General features: G+C 44.9%; 1 pseudogene; it reads left to right on the top strand.

Moving 5' to 3' along the window:
* Nucleotides 1-10,281: 10,281 nt before the first annotated feature.
* On the top strand, nt 10,282-19,540 carry LOC143836657 (SCAN domain-containing protein 3 pseudogene; annotated as a pseudogene).
* Nucleotides 19,541-20,847: the final 1,307 nt, after the last annotated feature.

Genomic DNA, 20,847 nt, shown 5'->3' with positions numbered 1-20,847 from the left:
GGCCGGGCGCGGCTCGCGGGCGCGGCCCGATTCGCGGGTGCGGCCCGCGGGCGCGGCCCGATCCGCGGGCGCGGCCGGGCGCGGCTCGTGGGCGTGGCTCGCGCGGTCCCTGCGGGCGCGGCCCGATGCCCTGCCGGTCCCCAGCCTAATAAAGGTTGGGGACCACTGGTTTAAACGACATACTATCTGTTATAGCAAGCATTTTCCTACTATTAGAGGGATTAAGGGGATGGGATATCTTCCCTATGAAGAAAGATTAAAGAGGTTAGGGCTCTTTAGCTTGAAGAAAGAACAATTGGGGGACATGACAGAAGTTTACAAAATTATGCATGGGATAGAGATGGTACTGCAGCCTTTCTCAACATTTTTGCCATTGAGAAACACCTGAAACATTCATCAGGCTTTGAGAACCCCCAGAAGTGGCGAGATCATGCAGAATATGGTTAGGAAGCCTGCAAGATGGGGCTCTTCCACCAGGTTTATGATTGAGGCCAGCGCACCAGGAAGATCTGGACCCCCCTCCTGGACTATTCTATGGGCCATTGAGATTCTTTTCCATGCCACCCCCATGACACCCATGGAGTTGGTTTTTAGGGAGGTATTTTACTTGTGTTATGTTGCCGCAAACTTGGATGTTGGTTTCTGTCAGGATATTGTTGTATTCTTAGGGGTATTTTATTGGGATTTGTATTGAATGTAACCTGCCATGAGCCTTCTGGGAGTTGCGGGCTAAAAGTCTAATAATAATAATAATAATAATAATAATAATAATAATAATAATAATAGCAGCTGTGTACATGCCCACCTGGACTTCAAGAAATGGTAGAGGACAGGAAGGCCTGGAGGATCATTGTCCATGGGGTCACGATGGGTCGGACACGACTTAGCACCTAACAACATGCCCACCTGGTGCCCCTCCCCTTCCCACCCTCTCCAGGCCCATTACTGACCATTTTGGGAGATAGGGAAGTCCACATGACCATATATGCTCATATCACCCAATAAATATTTAACAAATTTTAAAAAATATATAAAATATTAATTAACTCCCACCCATTCAAGAAACAATTCCAGGGCCAAATACACAGACACAAAACAAACAAATAAAAAACCCTGGGTTTCACAAAACCCTGGTTGAGAAAGTCTGCAATAGAGAAATAAGTTTTTCCCTCCCTTTCTCACAACACAAGAACTCATGGGTACTGCATGAAATTAATGAGCAGTAGGCTTATAACAGGTAAAAGGAAGTATTTCTTCACACCAACAGTAGCATATGGAATTCACTGCTGTAGGAAGTGGTGGTGATTATAAGCATAGACAGTTTCAAGAGGCAACTGGATACACATATGGAGCAGAGATCCATCAATAGCTATTAGCCTCAAGGTATAGATGGAACACGTCTGAGGCAGTGATGTTCTGCATTCTTGGTGCTTGGGGGGCAACAGTAGGAGGGCTTCTGAACTTGTGGCCCTGCTGGTGGATGTCCTGATGGTACCTGGGTTTGGGTCACTATGTGACACAAGGTGATGGACTGGATGGGCCATTGGCTTCTCTTACATTCTTATTTAATTTTTGCATCCTTTATAAAGTCATGTTTAAATGCTTATGCTTTGTGTCAGCCCTGTTTCATATTTCTATTTGTTTTCAGATGTGTGCAAACTTTTTTTTTTGCAAAAATAAGGAATATAGAAGCACTTGAGATATTCACAAATAAAATTATTAATTCAGACGAGGGGAAAATACAACTTTATAATTTTTAAATGGTTTTATAAAGTGATGGAATTTCTGGAATATATCTCATTTAAAATGTTCTTTAATTGGATGGAGGCCTTTTGTTGCTGTTGTAGTTTTTATGTATTGGATTAAGGTAATGTATATAATACTGTGTTGAATTTGGATTGAATAATTTTATTTCAAAAAATGCCAACTTGGATGGAAAACTCCACCCACAATTCTTTTGTTCATAGTTTAGTTGCTGTTTGTCTTACATATTTTAATGCTGTTTATGTCTTTCTTTATTGGTTGGAACAATACGGTATTATGACAGTTTATTTCTATATGTGTAATCAGATGGTTCTGTTCTGTTTGGTTTTTCTGGTGTGGTTTTTTGTGTGTCTATAATAAAACTTAATTAAAAACAAACCCAATTGCATTGCTAACTGGATGTCCCATCCTTCTGATAGTGTTGATTGAGATTGAGGAATCCATCTTGAGTCTCAGTGAGACAAATGGACTATTAAATCAATCAATCGATAAAATGGAGGGGGGCGACCATGTGTACAGTGGTGAGCTCCGTAGAAGGATGGTAGGATAAGAAAAAAATTATAGAGACTTGGTTCCGTTTTTCTTTTTCCTCATGATGCTGATTGAGGTTGGAAGACTTTCATGGATTATTGCTTTGAGTTTACGGTACAGAATTATATAAATCTATATATATTTTATATAAATCTGTATATAAAATAAATCAGTCATGAGTATTTGGGTTAGCACACTGCATTCCTCAAAATCTATCAGTACATTCCCCCCTCCCCAGAAGAAACACTGTACCAGTCACTTTTCCTTTCAGAGACATGATTATATAAAGTTCTTCCCTCAGAAATGAGGCTCCTTTGATCAATTTTTCACTGTACATCACTACATTTGGCTTCCAACCCTTTGGAAAGAATTTAATTGCTTTTAACATCTAATTCTTAACTGTGAATGTAACATTAAGCATTTAGTAATGAAAAATGTTGAGGGGATATCCTCTTTTTTTACCATTATCTGTGAATCGCCAACCTACTGCACCCTGTCAAGCGTTTAATAAATGCTTCAAACAATCTGGAATTGAAGAATATTCCCTGTCCTGAAATGCCAGACTGACAATGATACATGTTTAATTATTACAGGCTTTAAAGATGCTCTTTTCTCATTAAGGCTGAGCAAAAGAGAAGATGGAATGCATTGGGCAGGTAAATGTTATAACAGAAACCCCCCCAAAATTGTAAAAGAGCATTTAATAGTGACTTCCCATCATTACAGTATAATGGCATGCAGGGTCTGTGATAATTAAATCACCTCACCAAAAACTCCACATTTTTTTTAGAATGCAACCAGACTGGCATATATACCCCAGTGCAACATGAGTAGTAATTCTGGCACAGTGTTGACTTGGATGTTTTGAGGGTGATTCAAATGTAGACAACAAAGGATATAAAGGATACAGGATCCTTAATACAAGTCCTGAATCTATAAAGATCTGTAAGACAGTCTAAATTGATGAAGGAAAAACTTACCAACACAGGAAAAATGAAAATCAAAGAATCCACACAGAATAACTAGAGGCAGTACAGCTGAGCGCACCACAGACTTTGCAGATGAAGCACCAGCAGAACCCCAAGAACCAGAAGGGGACACAAAAACTAAGGTCAGAAGAGCAAGTAAGACCGTTTACACACTGGAGGTTACATGCTGGACTGCAGGCTGGAGTTTTAGTTGTGGCCGGTTGCCCCACCTCTTCCTGCATCCACATGGGGAAGCATTTGGCCTGGTGTGCGTCATCCACCCCCGATTTGTGCTCCTGCATGGGAGCTAGGGCACTGAAGTTCCCAGTGCGTAAATGGTCTATGGGAGTACCACTGAGAAGAGTCCCTTATTTAACTAAATCAGAGACTGTGGTAGAACTTTCTACATAGAGAAGACATAGAGAAGATTCCCAACAACTAAGCAGAAGAATTAAACATAACTGCAGAAGATGAAATCAGAATTCTGATTGTGGGCCATACGTGGACATTCACAGCTCTGCCTCCCGGGAAGACAGCAGCAGGATGCAGAATCCAAGGCTGTAGGGAAGAAGATGGTCCTCAAGGACTATGCATACTAGATTTTGAGAAGGGGTTTTGGAATACACAAGACTCCCAATGTCGCTCAAAAAACCATACCTACAGGGCCTGATCTATAAACTACTTTTGAAATATGAGAGCGAGTTGGAACAAGTTAAGAACTGTATGATTAAATGGATGCAAAATCTGGGTTCTATAATTGCTATGGAGGAATGGGAACGAGTATGGACTAAAATTCCTAAACAAACCAACAGTCAGATTTTAAGGGAAAATTGGTATAAGATGTTTTATAGCTGGTATATTACCCCAAAGGTCACTGCAAAAATCTCAGATAGGTTTGATAATAAATGTTGGAAATGTAATAAAGCAATAGGTTCCTTTTATCATATGTGGTGGAATTGTGAGAAAGCAAAAAGTATTGGGCCAAAATACATATGGTGTTACAGGAAATATTTAAAACGCGATACCCAATGAAGCCTGAATCTATGTTGCTAAGTTTTCATCCAAGTGCTTTACCAAGTTCTTCTAGAATCCTCTTCTTCCATGCAACTACGGCGGCGTGATTGGTGTGGGCGAAGCACTGGAAGGTGACTGAGACCCCAACTATTTCTACATGGCTAGACAAATTAGCGGACTTAGCAAAAATGGCAAGACTCACTAACATGGTTAATAAGAAACCACCGGAAGAATATGATAAACAGTGGAGCAATTACCTGGACTTTCTTAAGAAAAACAGCAGTAACTGTTAGGTTAGGGTTAATATGCAATGGGAACTGACTACATATTTCCTGAGATAATTTTAGACTATACTATAATATGTATTAATAATTACTCACTAGCTGGTTGCCTTTTTCTTTTTTACCTTTCTGTAAACACTTTATATAATAAATAATAAAACTTAAAAAAAAAAGAGTCTTCTGAGTTCTCGAAGATAGGGCAGGCTATAAATCCCATAAATAAACAAACGAACTAACAAGCAAGCCAACAAATGAATTTAGTGCATGATTCAACAGAATGTGAAAAATATCCGATAGGGCATCGGAGGAGATGTATAGTTAAAATATTTAGACTAGGTTCTTCCTTGTATTTTCAAATAATCTCCTCCTGCAATTAATTAATGATTTTAATTGTTATTTCATGTGTTATGCTGTAAAACACCCTGACCCTACTCTGTTGGGAGGGGTGGTCTATAAAACCAATAATAAATAAATAAATTGTAATAAATTGAACATTATGGTTACTGCCCATCTGCCGAGCACAACAGCTGGCACAAAGATAAATTATCATAATGATTCAATACAGCTCTTGCTCTTCTCTCCTTTGCTGCTGTTTCTAACTACGTTGGTGCAATGGCATAGCAACATACTAGTTGTAACTCAGAATGGGAGGCCCCTGGGATCAATATATATTGGGTTTGGTTGATCTGTGACTCCTTATCCCTGGAATGGAAAATTCACATTAAAAAAAAAATAGAACAACATGAAAATTTGGCCTAATGCTAAGTCAAAGCGAATTTTATAATCTTTCAATGTTTTAAACTTGTTCTGGGTCCCACCGTCTTCTAAGACTGTAACCACTCAGGCAATCAGCCTGATCAAGTATTTTTGCTACCTGACTAGAAATCACAGTAAGCAGAAAGTTATATGTTTTATCAAATGAAGACCTTTACATACATCCATCACATCCTTTAAAATGTTAAAAGTATGCTTCTCTTTTCCAGCATAACCAAAACAATCATTTTCTCTTATTTGAGTCTTCTTGCTGCTCTAATTTCATCTTCAGCTTAAATTGCATAAATTTATATCCATTTATCTGGATCTTAATTTGCAGACTGTTGACACGAGTATCAGAATGTTCTACACTCAGCCAGATTTTACGGACAAAAAAACCTCCAGGTGGCACCCGTTGTTACAACGGCTCTCCAGACAACCCGGATCAGCTCCCCTGGAGAAAAGGGTGGCTTGGAAGCATAGACTCTATAATGTATTGATGTTCCTCCACTTCCCAAAACTCATCCTCCCCAGGCTCCACCACCAAAAGTCTCCAGGTAGATCCCAACCCAGAGCGGTCAACCCTATGCAGAAATGTGAGCCCATGCTAAACTATGAGGACTAGAAAAATGAGACATTAAAATTGCCAAGTTCTGTAGCAGGTACCCGCAGATGCTCAGAGCACATAGCCCTATCAGTATTATTAAATGTTTGGAAAATAATTTCCATAGAAGAGGACTTTAAAAGTTAAATGCTATGGATTAGGGGTGATAGGAGTTCCTGGATGTGCGTCTGATGATTTTATGTCTGACAGTTTTTGCTTTATTGCATGCGACTCGGTGGCATCTGGTGCTGGCAACAGTCTGGGTATGGATGTTAGGCCATTCTGTCTGGAAATATTTAATTGACGGGCTGATTCGGCTCCCATTAAAGTTAGTGGGGGGGAAAAAGCTGTATTGGGCCCTGACAGCATCATAATAAGCCCGCATTAGTATTGCCTGCAAATGAGATCTGGTCACCAGAGCATGAATGCTTTTATAATGCTTTTATGGAGCTTTTTTCTAGTGCACTTAACATGTACATAGAGATTCCAATGACATTCTAAGTATCTTGACATTGATAATAAAACACACTAAAATAAAATGGTTTAGCCAAACAGAATATCCAGACCAGCTTTTTATTGCCAATTTCTGTCTTCGTTTGTAGATGCAAGCAGGGTAATCACTCATTTTGTTTGACTCTCCCAATCGATGGCTCCATCTTCTATGACTGACTCATTCATAGTGATATCATTTTCTGGGGTGGCTGTCACATCCCTTTTCGTCTATCATCAAACTTTATGCAGTTTCTGCACCCACTGAGATGTCTTTCAGAGAGGGTTTCACGGCTAGTGCAGCCAATGAACAAAGTGGGACCTGGAACTCATACAGTACATCCAGCAGATCTTTGTTTCATGCCAAGGATAAAGACAATTCATGAAATAATAAGGAAGACCTGTCACTAGATCCCCTATTGCTACATCCTCCCCTAGGTTTCAACAGGACTTACTGCTCCCTGAAACATTGTTTTGAGCTATACCTCTTCCAGGTGGAGGTGGGGGCTGATATGATTTTGAAAGCTCTGGCAACATAATTAAACTGAAGGAGTTGAGAAATTGTGTGAAAAGGAGGGTTTCCATCCTTCTCTCTGCCATACTGCTGCAAAAAGCTGAGTGAGTAAAAATAAAATGGAAGTTATGGAAATAATTTGGTTTTGGTTTCATGTGTTGCTAGGTTCTGTCAAGTCATTTCCGACTCATGGTGACTTTCTGAACAAGGGCCTACCATTCAACTCTGTCGATAGTCATTCCCTTAAGTTTTTGTAAGGTCAATCCACTTTGGTCTTTGATTTTATCCATCCATCTTGTTCTTTGTCTATCTGTTCTTCTGCTTCCTTCAATCATAATCATGTTTTATAATCCACTAGTAAATAAGCCCGCTGCAGCTTTAATGCAGCGGGCGCTAGTGAGGATTCTGAGTCGGTGGGGTCGGCACGGCCGTGGGAGCCGGTGAGCAGGCGAGTCGGCGAGCGGCGAGGTCTATGGGGCCGCGGGGCAGCGCAGCTGGGCCGGGACGTGGGAGTGGCCCCCCCACATGGCTTTGCGCCTCCCGATGCGTCAGGCCGCCGGCAAAGGAGCAACTGCAAGCCACGCTGCGGCTCACAGTTGCTCGGGGCTGGAAATCGGAGGGACCAATCGGCAGGCACTTTGCGCCTGCCGATTGGTACCTCCGATTGTCTGTCCGGAGGAAGGGTCCAATCCGGACCCTTCCTCATCCTGGACACATCCCGCCCCAGAACCCCTTACCCTTTTATTTAGTCCACGGTGCCCGCGGCGCCGCGGGCGGTGTTAAGATCATTTCAATGCATTGTGACCAGAATATGAGAGTTTTTGTTTGCAGATCATTGCTTTAAGAGGGCAGTTGGATTTAATTTGGTCAACAACAGATCAATTTATTTTTGCAATCCATGGGAATTTCAGTAATTGTCTCTGTGTCCATAATTCAAATGGTTCCATGTTCTTTCCCACATTTCCTTGGAGTCCAGTTTTTACATTGATACATTTCCACAGGAAAAACCATGGCTTCAACAATTCTGATCTATGTTTCAAGTGAAATATCATTATGGTTTCATTATAGATAATCAAATAGCTAGGGATGTCCTGCACTGTATCAGCTCCATGAATATGAGGCCTCTGATTACAGGAAGTATTTCTGTAACTCCACCAATGACAGCAGATGGCATTTGCTGAAAACTGGGGGGTAAATGCTATTTGGGAGGAAGGGACTGTAGCTCAGTAGTACAAACACCTACTTTGCCTTCAGAATGTCCTGAGTTCACTGCCCCAACATCTGAAATCAAAAGGATCAAGAAGCAGGTGATGTGAAAGATCCTTCCTGGCACCCTGGAGAACCACTTCATAGCAGAGTAGACGATACTTGGAAGACCAACTGTCTGATGCAGTATAAGGCAGCTTCATGTGTACCTTCCCAAGGGCAGTGATTTTTAAAATACATAAGTATACAGGTCAGTAAGAATTAAATTATGTAAGCCCTACTAGTGACCTCCAGTGTAGTCATGATATACCTTGACCACTTAATGAGAACTTGACCTAGTTGTTCCATTATTGCTGGGCTTCAGCCAGAAAGGCTTTTCTGTTGATTTGGAGGAAAGAACTAAAGCAACTGGTGGCTGCCAAGGAAATTCTAAGTATACCCTGGGAGTGATTATGGATCACAGCAATAGGGACTATGTCATTCCCAAGAAAGCGCTCTGTAGACATATTGGTTCAGGGAAAAATAATACTAGGTGTAATATGTGGGGGGAGAGAGATAGGAATTTGCTTCCCTCAGCTTTCATCTACACCTCCCACCCTTTCTTTCCTTCCAGCTCAATGCACTCAGTTCTTGTTAATAGAGTTGCCAACCTCCAGGTGGTGCCTGAAGGTCTTCTAGTTACAAAGATCAGTTTCCCTGGAGAAAATGGCTGCTCTGACAGATGGGATGTCTGGCATTATATCCTCCTGAGGTCCTTCGTGTCTCCAAGACTTGCCCTAACCAAGCTTTATCCCCAAAGCTCCAGGAATTCCCCAATCCAGAACTGGCAGCCTTATATGTTGACAAGTGCTATGCAATATATAAGCTGGCTTCTGTTGTTCCCCACGTTTGGTTGGTTAGGTTGGTTTCAGAATATCTTTTAGGATTTTTATTCCGTTTTTATTATTCTGGTGAGGAGAAGCCAGTTTTTAAATAATCATTAAACATGCTAGCATTTGGGGACTCCCTGAGTACTATACTTGGAAGCTAAATAGTGTCTTGAAGGCTTTAGTTCTACTGCTTTTCTTTTAAATCACTTGTTAAAGGCTCTTTAACAGCTTGGCTTTGGTTTGACAGCTAAGGTAAAGCTGTCTGATGCTTACTCCATTTGAGAAAAACATGTGTAAAAATTCAGATGCAATTCAGATTGATTCATATAATCACCCATTCTAAGGATTTTCACAGCCATGGCTAACTTTTCCTATTAACTCTTATTACATGTGCATACTTTATTCTAGTGCCATTGCTGATTCTACCGACTCAAATGATTCTACAGACTTAACAATTACCTATATAGAAGAAGAAGAGGAGGAGGAGGAGGAGTTGGTTCTTATATGACGCTTTTCTCTATTCAAAGGAGGCTCAAAGCGGCTTACAGTTGCCTTCCCTTTCCTCTCCCCACAACAGACTCCCTGTGTGGTGGGTGAGGCTGAGAGAGCCCTGATATCACTGCTTGATCGGAACAGTTTTATCAGTGCCTTGGCGAGCCCAAGGTCACCCAGCTGGCTGCATGTGGGGGCGTGCAGAATCGAACCCGGCATGCCACATTGAAAGGACTGCAATCTGAATTTTCAGATAGTTAGGTGGATAGGGAATTGGTTAGAGAGCCGCACTCAAAGAGTTTTTGTCAATGGTGTTTCATAAGACTGGAAGGAGGTGAGTAGCGGGGTAACTCAGGGCTTGGTGCTTGGCCCGGTACTTTTTAACATATTTATTAATGATCTAGATCAGTGGTCCCCAACCTGCGGTCCGCGGCCCGGTGCCGGGCCGCGAAGGCCAGGGCGCCGGGCCGCGGTTCCCTCTCCCCTCTCCCCGCCCCCCCCCGCGGGCCCCTGTTCAGCGGCTCCGAGAAAGAAGGTGGGCTCCGCCTGTACAAGGCGGCGGGCGAAAAGGCGGCGGGTGAAAAGGCGACGGCTGCGGCTCCTTGTTGGTGAGTGGCGAAGCGGGCCGTGAGCTCCCTCTCTCGTCGTCGCGCTGCTCAGCACTTGAGACCTTTAAGGAGGCCTCTCGGCACGTGCACTTGTCCCTTCCCGGCTTCCCCCTCAGACAGAAGCCGGATCGGAACACGCAGGCGTAGCGCGAACGGGCAGAGCGAAGCAGCCGGCAGGGGGCGGCCCAATGAGTGGCGTCGAGGGCGGGACCTGGTGTGTTTGGGTTCGTGTGCCTCCAGAGAGTGAGACGGCAGCGACGAGTAAAGTTAGTTTTTGGTGTGTTTTCTTCCCCCTCCCCTTCCACGTGCTGGTGGCTAGACTCCCCTGGCTGAGTTTCCCCAGCGATTAAAACGGGCGGGAAGAGCGGGCCCCGGTTCAGCGGCTCCGAGAAAGTGGGCTCCGCCTGTGCAAGGCGGCGGGCGAAAAGGCGGTGGGTGAAAAGGCGACGGCCTTGTTGGTGAGTGGCGAAGCGGGCCGTGAGCTCCCTCTCTTGTCGTCGCGCTGCTCAGCGCTTGAGACCATTAAGGAGGCCTCTCGGCACGTGCACTCGTCCCTTCCCCCTCAGACCGCAGATCCTCTCACAAAAGCCTCCAAGTGGGCCCTTCGGCAGCAGCTCTGCTTAGCGGGAGGAACCGCAATGATCCCGCTGCAGACGGGGCTCTTTGGAGGGCACCTTTCTCGCATTCTTCCCGTGGCTGGGGCCCTAACGTGAAATTACAGCTTCGGTGGGGAGAACGGGACTCCGGGGAGGGAAGGAGGGGGGAATGGGGCGGGGGGGGGCTTCCATTTCTGCGTGTGCGCAGTGGCACTTTCCCTTCTGAGGGAGCCCGCGGGTAAAGAGTTGCGCCGCTTGGAGGAGAAGGTGGGGGGGGGGTCGGGTCGCTTGTTCAAGAGTTGCGTGCAGATATCATTGGGGAGAAGAGCACTTTCCTTTTCCCAGAGAGCCAGTGATCTTTCCGCAGCACGCGCATATTCTTAGTGCAAACGGGGCGGGGTGCAGAGTGTGACAGGTTGCCTAGTTTGCCAAACTGTTCCGTTCAGTTGCCCGGCAGGGGCAAGGACTTCTTTTCTCGCTCCTCCCCCCCCCCCCCGTAAACCTGTGTTGCAAGCAGGAGAGGCCGTGGACTGCTAGTGAAGACTGCCCAGAGTGTGAGCGCAAAGTCTTATTTATAGTTGCACTGGCTGTTGCAGTTCCCGACAGTTTTAATGCAGCTTGAAAAATTATCCTAAAGATTATAAATAAATATAACCGGCTGACTTCTTTCCCCTCCCCAAACGGGACTCTGCAAACGCCAGTGTCTGCCTTCAGCACACCTTCTGCACGTTTTTTAAAAAAATATATATTTGAAGCAGCTAAGGTTAAAAAGACTATTGTGAGGGTTTCCTCCCTTCATATCATCATCATAAGTAATAAAATTCCTTCATTCAGGAAAATTGTGGTTGTTTTGATGCAAGATGGTAGGCTGCGTAGAATTAGTGTGTATGTAAAGAGGTGGCAAATGAAGAAAGTCACACACTTTGACAGCACAGGTTATTGGTGATGTAATCATGAACAACTGTTTCTGTGAGCAGTCTGTCAGCTAACAAAATATAGGCTGTTGCTCTGAATGCCTTCATGTTCTTTCTCATTTCTATTATTTTTCTGTGTCTTGCCCGTGTGGGTTCCACTGGACTCAAACGTTTTTGGTGTTATTTCAGGCCAACACAGCAAAATGAGTAAGAAACAGATGTCTTTGCAAGATTTCTTTGCAAAGGGTAAGAGGCCGAGTGAAGAGACAGAAGAAGAGACAGAAGAACCGTCCACTTCCAAGAAAAGGAAAGCTTTTAATAGACACTACCACGAGTCCTACTTGAAATATGGATTTATCCCGGTTGGTGATTCCCACATGCCAAGCCCGCTCTGCATAATATGTGGCGAACGGCTGGCTAATGAGGCAATGAAGCCTTCAAAACTGCTTCGCCACTTGGAGACCAAGCACCCTGGATTAAAAGACAAACCCCTGGAGTATTTTGAAAGAAAAAAAGAGGAACACGACGGACAGAAGAAATTACTGAGGACCACCACATCAGTCAATGTGAATGCACTGAGAGCATCGTACCGTGTTGCCAACCGTATTGCTAAGGCTAAAAAGCCATTCACTATTGGTGAGGAATTGATCTTGCCCTCCACTATAGACATGTGCAGTGAACTTCTAGGAGAGGCTGGTGTTAAAAAGTTCCAACAGGTGCCTCTGTCGGCTAGCACCGTGACTCGCCGCATTGTAGATATAGCCGAAGACATAGAAGCACAATTGTTGGAGAGGATTAATAAATCACCGTGGTATGCCCTCCAGGTTGACGATTCTACAGATGTTGAGAACAAGGCAATACTACTTGCATATGTGCGATATCTTTTTCAGGAGGATGTGCACGAGGATATGTTATGTGCACTATCGTTGCCAACCAACACCACCGCCGCAGAACTGTTCAAGTCGCTGGATGGTTTTATATCAGGCAAACTGAAATGGTCCTGTTGTGTTGGCATCTGCACAGACGGAGCTGCTGCCATGACCGGACGGCTGTCTGGTTTAACTGCTCGGATTAAGGAAGTTGCACCTGAATGTGAATCTACACATTGCATCATTCACAGGGAAATGCTGGCAAGCCGAAAAATGCCGCCAGAATTGAACAGCGTGATGGATGATATTGTGAAAGTCATCAACTATGTCAAAGTACAAGCCCTCAACTCACGCCTCTTTGAGCAACTTTGTGAGGAGATGGACTCAGAGCACAGACGCCTTCTCTTATACACAGAAATAAGATGGTTATCCCGAGGGAAATCACTGGCCAGAGTGTTTGAATTACGAGACCCTCTGCAAATATTTCTCTCAGAAAAGAAGTCACCGCTGGCAGCAAATTTCAGTGACAAGAAATGGGTCGCCAAACTGGCTTATCTGTGTGACATGTTCAGTTTTCTCAATGAACTCAATCTGTCACTTCAAGGAAAAATGACAACGGTCTTCAAATTAGCAGATAAAGTAGCTGCATTTAAAGCCAAATTGGATATGTGGGGACGGCGCGTGAACAGGGGCATATTGGACATGTTTCCAACATTAGCGGGGATTTTGGGTGAGACTGAGCCTGAGCCTTCATTCTCCCAGCTGGTGTACGATCACCTGTCTTTACTTTTAAAGGAGTTTGAGCGCTACTTCCCAACCACAAAAGACCCACGAACTGGCAAGGAATGGATCCGCAACCCATTTGCCAACAAACCAGGTGAATCTACCCTGTCGGTCCAGGAAGAAGACCAGCTGCTGGAGATTGCAAATGACGGCGGCCTTAAAAGTATGTTTGAAACTAGAACTCTGCCGGGGTTCTGGATTAAAGTCATGGCAGAGCACCCTGGGATCGCCACCAAAGCACTGAAAGCCCTGTTGCCATTTCCCACATCCTATCTCTGTGAAGCGGGGTTTTCTGCAGTGACAGCAATCAAAACCAAACAACGGAGTAGACTGGACATAAGCAATACGCTTCGGGTGTCATTGTCTCCTATCACTCCCAGATGGGACTGTCTTGTTGCAGAGAAACAAGCTCAGGGCTCGCATTAATTTGTTGTTATTGCAAGTTAAAATTTTCATGAAAATAAAATGTTCTTTATATTCATTTTTGTGGCATATCTGTATCATTTTGAAGGGATGTTTAAATGTTACCATAGCAACCAGAGACGGGCAGTAGTCGAGAGGAGACTAAACCCCCCCCCCCGCCGGGCCTCAGTAAAAGTTGTCAAGTGTTGACCGGTCCCCGGTGATAAAAAGGTTGGGGACCACTGATCTAGATGAGGGGGTCCTGGCAAATAGAAGGGGAAGAAATGGAGATAGTGACAGATTTTATTTTCCTGGGCTCCAAGATCACTGCAGATGGGGACTGCAGCAAAGAAATTAAAAGACGCTTGCTCCTGGGGAGGAAAGCTATGGCAAATCTAGACAGCATCCTAAAAAGCAGAGACATCACCCTGCCAACAAAAGTGCGTTTAGTCAAGGCTATGGTCTTCCCAGTTGCAATGTATGGCTGCGAAAGTTGGAACATAAGGAAGGCCGAGCGTCAAAGAATTGAGGCTTTTGAACTCTGGTGCTGGAGAAGACTCTTGCGAGTCCCTTGGACTGCAAGGCGAACAAACCAGTCAGTCCTAGAGGAGATCAGCCCTGACTGCTCTTTAGAAGGCCAGATCCTGAAGATGAAACTCAAATACTTTGGCCACCTCATGAGAAGGAAGGACTCCCTGGAGAAGAGCCTAATGCTGGGAGAGATCGAGGGCAAAAGAAGAAGGGGACGACAGAGAATGAGGTGGCTGGATGGAGTCACTGAAGCAGTAGGTGCAAACTTAAATGGACTCCGGGGAATGGTAGAGGACAGGAAGGCCTGGAGGATCATTGTCCATGGGGTCGCGATGGGTCGGACACGACTTCGCACATAACAACAATAACAACAACAAGATGAGGGGGTGGAAGGACTACTCATCAAGTTTGCAGATGACACCAAATTGGGAGGACTGGCAAATACTCCGGAAGATAGAGACAGAGTTCAACGAGATCTGAACACAATGGAAAAATGGGCAAATGAGAACAAGATGCAATTTAATAAAGATAAGTGTAAAGTTCTGCATCTGGGTCAGAAAAATGAAAAGCATGCCTACTGCATGGAGGATACGCTTCTAGGTAACACTATGTGTGAATGAGACCTTGGGGTACTTGTGGATTGTAAACTAAACATGAGCAGGCACCGTGATGCAGCGGTAAAAAAGGTGAATGCCATTTTGGGCTGTATTGGGCATCACATCAAAATCACAAGATGTCATAGTCCCATTGTATACGGCACTAGTCAGACCACACCTGGAATACTGTGTGCAGTTCTGGAGGCCTCACTTCAAGAAGGACATAGATAAAATTGAAAGGGTACAGAGGAGAGCGACGAGGATGATCTGGGGCCAAGGGACCAAGCCCTATGAAGATAGGTTGAGGGACTTGGGAATGTTCAGCCTGGAGAAAAGGAGGTTGAGAGGGGACATGATAGCCCTCTTTAAGTATTTGAAAGGTTGTCACTTGGAGGAGGGCAGGATGCTGTTTCCATTGGCTTCAGAGGAGAGGACACACAGTAATGGGTTTAAACTACAAGTACAACGATATAGGCTAGATATGAGGAAAAAGATTTTCACGGTCAGAGTAGTTCAGCAGTGGAATAGGCTGCCTAAGGAGGTGGTGAGCTCCCCCTCACGGGCAGTCTTCAAGCAAAGGTTCTTGGATGCTTTAGGATGCTTTTGGCTGATCCTGCGTTGAGCAGGGGGTTGGACTAGATGGCCTGTATAGCCCCTTCCAACTTTATGATTCTATGATTCTATGATTACAAGTCCGCACTCCTAACCACTACACCAAACTGGTTTGGGTTCACCAGAAATATTCCAGGATGGGATACCTGGTTCTCTCCTTCCCATTTAACCTCACTACAATCAATAGTAGTTGAGGCTCTATGTATGTGTGTGTGTGAGAAAGAGAGAGAAACAGAGAGACAGAAACAGATTTATTTATTTATTTTATTTATTTAGATTTATATACCGCCCTCCCCGAAGGCTCAGATGGAGAGAGACTAGTTGAATGTTACCTAGCTAACTTCATAGAAGAAGGGGGATTTCAATGTGCTATCCTGCACCCTAGCCTGACATTTTAAACACTACAACATAATGGCAATGGATGCACAGAGAGACAAGGATGGTAGATACAGTTGTGATCTTCCTTCCATACACACACCTCATTCCAGATCAAATGTGAACAGAGCTAGAATATTAAGACGTTCTTTGTTCATTGAACTACAGCTCATTATACCTCCATGAAAAATGCAGATAATCAAAAGAGATATGTACTAACTTTGAAGCATTAGAAGCCAAGCACTATTAAACTTCCATAATTAGTGGCCATCTATTAAGGATGTGTGTCATAATTTTCTGAAAACCACTTTTACCTAAAGTGCTGAAGAGCACCCAACCAGATTAATAATTGTGTGCATCCCTGCCAAGTTTCTGGTTTAATTAAAACTTTGTCTTATGCGCACAACAAATGAAAAGGAAAATCATACGCTAATGAGGGGTTTTTTAAAAGCTTCCTAACAAACCTTTTGCAAAAGAGTAATAAAAGTTCTATTACATAAATTTCTGAATAATAACTTCTCAATTGATAAAGACCTCCCACAGTCCAACTAGAGTTCCTGTAGAATTTCAACTTAAGCAAAATTTTGATATAAGCTTGCAGTCCCAAAAAATATCAAATGGGGAAGTAAAATTTTTTTAAAGCATGTAGAATGTTTTCAAATAAAGGCTGTTTCATGTATGTTTTCCTTTCAGTCCTGTAAAAGATGTCACTGTTATTTAATACTGTATATAGAAAACTACCACAGCAGGGAAGGAATTTACTCCCCCCCCCCTTTTTATTTGCTGGCTCTGTTCCTTTTCTGCTTGCAGGGAGTTTTTAATTGTGAAAGTGCATTTTAAAATACAACCCTTTATCAGCAGCTTATTATCCCCCAGATTGCCACTTCAACATTCTTTCATCTCCCTCTTTTATATACATGAATGGAATCTTAGACCTAAATCTTGCTGCGGTGGTGGTCAGGAAGAGGTAAAAGTTGAGGCAAAAGTTCTCCAGGAATTCCATTTGCTGGCAGGGGCTCATGGGAATTGTAGTCCATGGACCTCTGGAGGGCCACAGTTTACCCACCCCTGCCATAAAGAGTCAGATAAACTGTTGGTCTGTGAAGACAATAAAGGCCAGAGGTCAGTTGGGATCTATGGACTTCCAGGAGAAATGTTTCTCTTAAAATTGGGGGGACTGAAGAAAACGTAAAGAGTCCCCCCCCCCCTTTTTAGGATGGAATGGAATCTAACTGGATAGCATCCAATTATACAAGCACAAATACCTAGGATCAAAGAGTTAATATGGTGCACAGAACACCATTTCAGGTGGGAAAAATATCAGCGTAGAATGCATTTCGCTTCTTAATTATTGTGCTTAGGGTTGTGGATAACTTTTTAATGGCATCCATCATTATCTCCTATAAATGCAAAACGGGGACAAATTAAGACAGTGATTTACCAGGGGCAGGAACCAGAGAATAATGGCTGTCCCTGGTCAACAGTGACAGCTGTATGTTATTATTATCATTTGTAAGAAGGAGTATTCTATGAGAGCCCTGGCAATTTGAAATGGTTCAGCCTGGGCATAGGCTTACACTTTCAAAGACAATTCAACTATAGACGGCTCATTCCTGATCCATAGCTTAACAATGTAATCAGAAGGCTCAATCCCCACCATTTAATTGTGCCCTATAAAACAGTGCCTATGAATGGTAGAACAAGGCCTAATTGACTGTTGCAAATTATGTGTAGGAAAACAATCTTTCTTTGTAATGTCTAACAGAAACCTGTCATCACCCCCAGACTGCTTTTATTCAGCTGCTGTTGTTTCCTCAGTCTAACAGATAATACATAGCAGAAGGACATTCCTTTATTTATAGTGGCTTCATGTCTCTTGGTCTGCTGGTTTTTATTCATAAACCCAAATATGCCCTTATCCAATATTGATTAAGATCAAGGCAAGGTGACTAAGAAAGGCACTGCTTCTTGAATGCTTAAATGTAAGTATAGTTGTTGATGTGAATGCTATTCTATTTTGCATATGGTTTCAATTGCCGTATTATATCAATATCATATCCTTTCCTTTCATCCAAAAAACCCTCTATGATGCCTAGATTTTGAGCAGTGCACAGTTATTATAAATCATTTATTACCCAATAGACAAAATACTTTTTTTTTTTGCAACTACTAGGGATTTGGGGTGTGTGTGTCTTTACCAGCAAACAGAGATGTAACCATCTTGTAGGGATATGAATCAGAGTAGTAGTGTCAGTCATACCTAATGAACCCTACCCCTTATCATTACCAAATGAATGGACATTTAATCTGACTTGTAGAAAAGCTCTGAAAAGACTTGGAGAAATCAACAGGTAAGTATAAGAGGGAAAATGAGCCTCTTGTGGCGCAGAGTGGTAAGGCAGCAGATATGCTGTCTGAAGCTCTGCCCATGAGGCAGGGAGTTCAATCCCAGCAGCCGGCTCAAGGTTGACTCAGCCTTCCATCCTTCCGAGGTTGGTAAAATGAGTACCCAGCTTGCTGGAGGGTAAACGCTAATGGCTGGAGAAGGGAATGGCAAACCACCCCGTATTGAGTCTGCCATGAAAACACTAGAGGGCGTCACCCCAAGGATGAGACAAGACCCGGTGCTTGCACATGGGATACCTTTACCTTTATAAGAGGGAAGAGATTTAGAGGAGGAATGCCAAAGAAACAGACAAGTGTGTCACGCTCTCAAAGTAGAGCTTTGGTAGTCAATTAATTTTACATGACTTGTCACCAAAGCAATGTTGCATGAAAACCTGATTCCTAAATAGTGTTTAACATGGACAGTCAAAATTTTCTCATGAACAGTCTTAAACCAGGTAGACTTACACGAATCCTTTTATAAGCATGCCAAATGACCCTTGCTACTTGAATGCATGCTGATAAATAGCCTGGATGCTTGCAATCATGCCCTTGCATCAAGGGATGTTTGATCTAATGAAGAGTCACGCCAGGAGGGACTATTTAACAGTTTCTGCAAAAAAGATAAGAGTAATTGGTCAATATTTTTGTTAAACAAAATAATCCTTATGGTTGTTCCATGAAGAATGATAGGGACAACTTGTAGACTGAAAACCTGGACAGGAGCAGGAACATAATTCCTACCTTTCTCAGTATCATATATCATCGTGTCATACCATCTTTAAACCGCCCGTGGCGCCGCGGGCGCCACGGACTAAATAAAAGAATAAGGGGTGGTGGGGAGGAGTTAGGGCGGGCTGTGTCCGGGATAAAAACTCGGAGGAGCGAATCAGGAGCCGCGGAGCCGCGGAGCCGCGGAGCCGCGGAGCCGCAAAGCGGCTCCTGATTTGCTCCTCCGAGTGGCACTCCAGGGCCAAGTGTCCAATTTGCGCGCCTCCCTGTTGGACACTTGGCCCGTTTCCCAGATGCAGCGCCACAGACTCCATTCCACCCGAGCCGCCATCCTGCACGGATGGCCGCCAGGGAGGAGCCTCACCCCACTTCCCTGGCCTTGGGGGAAATCGCTTCCCCTCTGCCCAGAGAATGCCCTTCAACACCTACGGCATTCACTCCTCCTCCGCCTGCCCGCCCGCCAACGACCGCACCCTTTCCACACGCACCCTGCCCCTCCCTGCTCGCCACCCCCATCCACGACGTCCTGAAACCGCCGCCATCGCCTACTAACTGTCCCCCCAACCCCACCCGACCCAACTTGCGCCTCAACTTCTCCCCGCCTGTCCTGGACCTTCTCTGCCGCCGACGCGCCCACGCCCGGACCTCCTAAGCCCGCTTAACCACTTACCCTCCTCCCCGCCTGTCCCTGAGCTTCCCCGCCGCCGCTGGGCCCATGGCCCAACCTTCGAAGCCCGCTTACCTCCTTGCCCTCTCACACACGCTTGCTACCGCTGCCGCCAGTGCGGCCCGCGCCCAAACATGGCTGCCGACATGACGAGGACCAACACCAGCCGCCGCCCGCGCTGCAACATGGCTGCCGACAGGAGGATGCTGGCACCGAGCCACCCAAACGGCCCATGGCCTGCCTTCTCACGTCCTCCTGCTGCCGGACGCCACTGCAAGGGAGCTGCCGAGCCGCCGCCCGCCGCTCACTCAGGCAGCCACGCTCCAGCTTGCGGGGGTGAGTCCCTGCCTTCTCCCCGCCGCCGGCCCGGCCTTGCCGTCCTGCCCATCCCCCGAGCCCACTCCTGCGGCCGGGGGAAGCCGCAGCCGCGCCCAGCCATCGACAGATCGCTCTCCGCCTTCTCCTCCACGCCCCAAGCCCCCTCCAGCAAACGCCGGTCGGACCAAAGATGCCCCGGGGTGCGGGGCCGCCTCCCCCACTTCTCCCGGCCGCCCCAGCCAAGCACGCGACCGGGAGAACAGCCCTGGTCGCGGCCCAGATCCCCAGGAAGCCTTCGCCCTGCAAAGGCTTCTCCACGGACTGCCCGCTAGCACCCATTTTATTTACGAATAAAATGGGCTTTATTCCTAGTATATTGTATAATAGCATATCATAGGCAAGTAGGTGTTATTTATTTTATAAACATTTAACTAGTTGGGTTCATTGTTAAGCTAAATCAATGTTCTTATTAAAGTACAATGCAAAATTATTAACTTCAGGTACACTTAGAGAGCAACCAAAGTTTCAGGCTGTAAACTTTCAAGAGTCAAAGTTCCTTTTATCAGACACAAGACGACCACTTACTAAAGGGGATGGGGAGGGGCCATGGCTCAGAAGCAGAGCATCTGCCTCATATGCAGAAGGTCCCAGGTTCAATCCATAGCATCATCAATCCAAGGATCAGATAGTAGGTGATATGAAAGACCTTGACCTGAGAGCCAAGAGGCACCACCAGACTGAGTAGACAAGACTGACTTTGATGGATTGATTTCACTGGCTCAAAGGGAGGTATGGTGAGTGCCCTCAAAACAGTGGAAGGATTCCATATAGGAAATGAATATTTCATAGGTGGAGCAATCTGGCCTGACCCCTTCAGGAAGAGACTGATGTGCTTGTTTGTTTACAGGCTTCTTGTTCTCCTCAGGCCTAGAGTATCGTTGATGGCTGCAACCTGTCCTTTAAGGGTGTTGGAT

The sequence above is a fragment of the Paroedura picta genome, chromosome 4 (assembly GCF_049243985.1).
Source record: "Paroedura picta isolate Pp20150507F chromosome 4, Ppicta_v3.0, whole genome shotgun sequence".
NCBI classification, from domain to species: Eukaryota; Metazoa; Chordata; class Lepidosauria; order Squamata; family Gekkonidae; genus Paroedura; species Paroedura picta.
Note: the sequence above shows the minus strand (reverse complement) of the source record. Positions and strands in the feature narration are given on the sequence as shown.